This window comes from Neovison vison, chromosome 11, assembly GCF_020171115.1.
Source record: "Neovison vison isolate M4711 chromosome 11, ASM_NN_V1, whole genome shotgun sequence".
Lineage (NCBI taxonomy): Eukaryota > Metazoa > Chordata > Mammalia > Carnivora > Mustelidae > Neogale > Neogale vison.
Window position 1 is genome coordinate 12,461,471 of NC_058101.1, and position 6,408 is coordinate 12,467,878.

A 6,408-nucleotide genomic window follows, 5' to 3' on the forward strand; every position below is an offset into this window, starting at 1 on the left:
TTTGGATCGAAGTGTATTCATTCTCATTGGTTTCCATGAATTGTTTCAGTTCTTCTTTGATCTCCTGGTTGATCCAAGCATTCTTAAGCAAAGTGGTCTTTAGCTTCCAGGTGTCTGAGTTCCTTCTGAACTTTTCCTTGTGATTGAGCTCAAGTTTCAAAACATTGTGATCTGAGAATGTGCAGGGAATAATCTCAGTCTTTTGGTATCAGTTGAGTCCTGATCAGTTGTGACCCAGTATGTGGTCTGTTCTGGAGAAGGTTCCATGTGCACTTGAGAAGAATGAGTATTCTGCTGTTTTAGGGTGGAATGTTCTGTATATATCTATGAAGTCCATCTGGTCCAATGTGTCATTCAATGCTCTTGTTTCTTTATTGATTTTCTGCTTCAATGATCTGTCTGTTTCTGAGAGAGGCATGTTAAGATCTCCAACGATTAGTGTATTCATATCAATACGACTCTTTATCTTGATTAACAGTTTTCTTATGTAATTGGCTGCTCCCATATTGGGGGCATAGATATTTACAACTGTTAGATCATCTTGGTGGATAGTCCCTTTAAGAATGATGTAGTGTCCTTCTGTATCTCTGACTACAGTCTTTAGTTTAAAATCTAATTTGTCTGATATGAGAATCGCTACCCCAGCCTTCTTTTGAGGCCCGTTGGCATGAAAGATGCTTCTCCATCCCTTCACTTTCAGTCTGGGTGTATCTTTAGGTTCAATATGGGTCTCTTGTAGACAACATATGGATGGATCCTGTCGTTTAATCCAGTCTGCAACCCTGTGCCATTTTATGGGCGCATTTAGGCCATTCACATTGAGGGTGATTATTGATAGATACGTTTTTATTGACATCGTGTTACCTTTGAAGTCTTTCTTTCTGTAGATTGTCTCTATATTTCTGTTCAATGCTATTCTTGGGCTTTTTCCTCTTTTATAGAACCCCCCTTAATATTTCCTGCAGTATGGACTTGGTGGTTGCATAGTCTTTTAAGCCTTGCCGGTCTTGGAAACTCTTTATCTCTCCATCCATTTTGAATGTCAGTCTTGCTGGATATTCTTGGCTGCATGTTCCTCTCATTCAGTGCCCTGAATATATCTTGCCAGCCCTTTCTGGCTTGCCAGGTTTCTGTGGACAGGTCTGACGTTATTCTGATGGGCTTTCCTCTGTATGTAAGATTCTTCTTTGTCCTCGCTGCTTTCAAGAGGTTCTGCCTACAATTATAATTCTTCATTCTTGCTATTAGGTGTCTCTAGGACTTTTGAGAATCTGTAATCTTGGGGGGAAACCTTTCGGCCTCTAGTACATGAACGCTGGTTCTATTCATGAGATTTGGAAAATTTTCATGAAGAACTTGTTCCACTATATCTTCTAAACTTCTTTCTTTCTCCTCCCCTTCAGGGATTCCAATAATTCTGACGTTGGAACGTTTCATGGCATCATTTATTTCCCTAATTCTGTTTTCATGGCTCCTAAGCTGTTTGTTCCAGGCTTCCTCCTGATCCTTTCTCTCTATCTGTTTGTCCTCCAGATCACTAATTCTATCTTCTGTCTCAGTTACTCTAGCGTTGAGAGAATTTAGATTAGATTGGAACTCATTGAGAGCATTGTGAAACTCATACCTGGTAGCTTTCAGTTCTTCCCTAATATTAAAAACATGATCTCTGGTCGTTTTCAGTTCAGCCCTAATCAATTCCATTTGGTCACCCATGGCTTTCTCCAACCTAGCTATTGCTTGGATAATCGTTAGCCTGAATTTTCTTTCCGATATATTGTCTATGTTGATAGTCATTAGCTCTGTTGCAGAAGGTCCATCCTCTCTATTTTTCTTCTGTTGGGCATTCCTCCTCCTAGTCATTTTGGTGAGAGATGGCTGAACGGGTGTAGCTGGATGTATCAACTGTGGTGCAGTCAAGGTGCACCCTGGAATGCTTCTGAGCAATCAGGGTTCCCCACCCAAATGAGAGGAAAAAGAAAAGGAAAAGAAAAAAAGAGAGAAGGAGAGAGACAGGAACAAAAGGTGAGATAAAAGAGAAGGTTCAGCCCAAATGGGCTTCAAGTTAAGATTTATGAAGTATACAAACAAAAACAGACAAACAAAAAGACTGGTGGTTCAGGGACCAAGACCTGGTTTCTCTGCCGCACTCTCTCTGGCTCTGCACCAGGGGTGGTTGTCCTGGGTCTGGGGTCTTAAGCCCCTGACCCTAACACCCTGATTCTTGCAATTTCCCCCCGGTGATCCTTTGCTCTTTTTGAGTGCTTTCTACCAAACTCCCGAGTTAATGCTGGTCCCCAGGCACAGGGCACTCTCGTGTTGGGTTATTACTTTCCAACAGGTCGCCTCTGGTGGTTCCCTCCCCCTTTTGTTTATCTTCCAATATCAGTACGACTTTCCCACTCTGCTTTACCTGCCCACTGGCATCTTCTGGTCCGGTAGAGATCCAGATGTGTATAATTCTGATCTCGGGCTGATTTCGTGGGTGATCAGAGTTCTTTGGAAGGTAATCAGCTTACTTTATGGTACAGGTTGAAAGGGCGCCTCCTCCTACTTCCCCTCCATCTTGTCTCCCCCAGACATTCTCTATTTTTTTTTAAATATTTTAATTATTTATTTGACAGACAGCGAGAGATCACACGTAGGCAGAGAGGCAGGCAGAGAGAGGGCGGGGAGCAGGCTCCCTGCTGAGCAGATAGCCCGATACGGGGCTCGATCCCAGGACCCTGAGATCATGACTAGAGCCAAAGGCAGAGGCTCAACCCTTTGAGCCACCCAGGCACCCCGGAATTGTGTATTTTAAATGGAATAATTGTATGACATATAAATTACATCTTAATAAAACTATTATATAAAAAAAGTGGGGGAGTGAATCATCACACAAAGAAAATAAGATTACAGCAATGGCTGACACCTATAAGGCACTAAAATAGTATATGGACTGAGTTGAAACTGGATTTTCAACACCATTAGCATTCTCAGAATAAAACTCGTAAATTAGTGAGATTTGTTTGTGATCTTTTATACAGAGAGATTGACCTGGTCAGTTAAAAATCCCTCATATTTTCTGATCAAAACTTTAGCATGCTTAAAATATCAAGAACATTAAAAAAGCCATATGGTGCAAAATTATACAGTTACAATTTCCTCATACCAGCAATACTGAATATATATTTCAAAAGGGTACAAAACCTCCAGTTGTCTTCTTGTTGCACAATAACTGGAATTCAGAAACAAAGCTCTAGTTCTCAAATAAGGAAAATTATTTAATTCAGAGTCACTAATCTGAGTTTTTATTTTGTTAATGTTCAATGGGTTACCACATCATTCGAAGGGTACTCTTTTTGTACTGTGTATTAACTAAATATGTCAGAACAGCTAATATTTTCCTGCTAAAGAGAACAAAGTCTTATCAACAGGAACTTTGATTTTGTATAGTAAGGGAGGAAATCACTCTCAAAAACTTACTGAAAGATTTCCATTCCTGGTTGGATGTGATTTGTTGTGTCAGCACACTCAAAAACACTAGAAAAAGATGGATAAATTACAAAAGTCATATTTTTTACGGACATAAAGTGTCTTTTGGAGAGACAAGAATGAGATAAATTATATCCCAGAAAAACAAGAGACACTACCACAATGAGCTTAGAGTTACTGCTTGTTTCTTGTTCTTTGCTGGGAGCATTTAGTGATTCTGAGCATTAAGTAGAAGTCAGGCTTCTCTCAAGCAGATGACTCTCATGGCAAAGAGGAAAGCAGCAGGCTTTTGGCTTTGTTGTAGACCTAAATCCTTGTTTGATTGGTTATTCATAATTTCACTACTATGTACTCTTGCTGGGGAAAGGTGGATCAATTTTATATGATTTTCATAGGTCTGAATTTGTTCCTTAAAGATTTTTCTTAGAAAATGAGATAGTCGAATATTTCTCATTTAACATATCAGTTTATTTTCCCTCTATCATCCTTCATTTTTATTCAGGAAAACCTACTACATTATGTGAGATTATGAGGAAAGCTGAAATGTGGTTGATTTGAATTTACTGGGATTTTGAATTTCCTTACTCTTATATCCCTAATTTTGAATTTCTTGCAGGACTGCATTGCAAATCTGCAAAGTCCCTGCCTAAGGTAATTAAATATGCTTATTTCTTCTTGTTTATCTTTTTATCTCTTGGAATTATTTCTAGCTTCTTATTTATAATATTTGATCCCTTAAGTGAAAACACATCACAGAAATTAATGGACATTATTTTCTTAAACTGTTAATTACACTATCATAGATATCTTATAACATTATCATGGCAACCATTACTGACATTGCCACACATATGATAGGAATGAGATTCCTAGACCCTGAGTTTAGTGGAACCATGGAGTCCTCCTGCACAATGGTCTGAGCTAAAATAAATGTATGTCTTCCAGGCCCAATATTTAGTTGCCAGATTCAGTTACTCCAGAAGTCTCTTTTCCTTTGTCATGCCAATGGCTTTATTCCAGATGATAGCTGAAATATCAACCTGAGTTCTAGATTAAACAATATACATACCAGCTGCAGCTCAATAGATGAACATACAGCATGAGGAAGGAATAAACTGTTTTAGGCCACTGAGGTTTTGGAGTTGTATGTCATTTAGTCTAATCTAGTTGTAGAAATGGATAGTAGTAGGTAAATTATATTACTTTGAGAATATATCATATAGAGATATGATGGCCCATCCAAAAAATGTAGCAGAAGTTCAGCAATGATGAACTGCTTGGTTTGAACAAAGAAGAGAAGTTAGACTGAATAGATAATTGGGAGATAATTTAAATTTTAAAAAAGGGCAATACTAAGTATTCTTCATTTCAAATTTAAGATCAATGAAGGATTACTGTATAATTTTTAAACAGTTAAATGATACAGCTTACCTTTTCATAAATATTGTTTATTGAATGTTTGGCATGGAGCAAAATTTAACACAGGGAAATGAGCTGAGATACAGTTGCAATAACTCTTGCAAGAGATTATAGAGATACAAACTACAATATGACAATAATTTTTTATTAGAATTAGAGAGGTTTAAAAAGTACATACAAAGAAAGTAAATAAGATTGGGTGGTTTCCTGGAGGTGGAGATTAAAGGAGAGGGTTCAAGAATGAATCTTTAGCTTTTTATTTATTTCCAAAAGCCTTTCTTTGTTTCTTACTGGAAATTTAGAAGTAAATACTGATATTTACTAAGGTGAAGAAATAAAGGGGAGCAGTTGTGAGGGAAAAATAATATGTTTATATTTTGGCATGCTGAATTTGAGGCACAAATGCAATGTAGATAAGCAAATATTAAATCAGGGTTTTAATCTCAGGGAATCAGCCTACACAGAGTTTGTGGGGTTTTTTTTTAATTGATACATTATTTTTAGAGACAAATTACATTCACAGCAAAATTGGGCAGAAGGTACAAAGTTCCCACTCTTCACCTACCCCTTTCCCACACACAGCTTCCCCACCATAAATACCTCACACCAGTGTGGCATACTTGTTACAATCAATTAATCAAGGTTTACACATGAGTATCAACCCCTTTCCTTAGCTTAAACTTAACTCTTTGTGTAATACATTTTGTTGGTTTTGATAAATATATAATGTCATGTATCCACTCATGTATCATACAAAATAGTTTCACTGCCCCAAAAATCTTCTGTGTGTCACTTATTCATCCCTTCCTACCTCAAAATCTCGGGATTGTTTTTTATTGCCTCCATAGTTCTATCTTTTCCATAAGCAGTGGTTTTAAATTAAGAATGCCATTTAATAAATTGACATGATTTTTTTCTGGATCCTTATCATAAAAATTAAGCTACCCAGAGTAAAACCAGAACATAGGTGGAGCACAAGACTAGGAGCCAGACGCCTCTGTGAATGGGAGTTTTTCCTAAAAGCTTGACAGTTGGCATTAGGGAGCATGAGTCATTGATAGCACAGATTAAAAACATAATGTTGAGGATATTTTTTTAAAGCATACAAAAGGAAATATTTGGAAATGTGGTCAGAAGGGAGGAGAAAGTAGATCAAGCCTATACCTGGATCTTCATTAATATAGGTATGGTAGAACGAGTAGAATATACTTAAAGGATTATAGGGAAAACCCAATTTTCAGGTAAGACCAGAAAGTATTTGGAATACTCACTATAAAGACAGAGAGTTACTCAGCAATTTTTTTATTTTTATTTTTTATTAAAATATAATGTATTATTTGATTCAGGGGTACAGATCTGTGAATCATCAGACTTACACAATTCATAGCACTCACCATAGCATATACCCTTCCCAATGTCCATAATCCAGCCACTTCTTCCCTCACCTTCACCCTCCCCAAAACTCTCAATTTGTTTTCTAGTGTTAAGAGTCTCTTATGCTTTTTCTCCATCCCC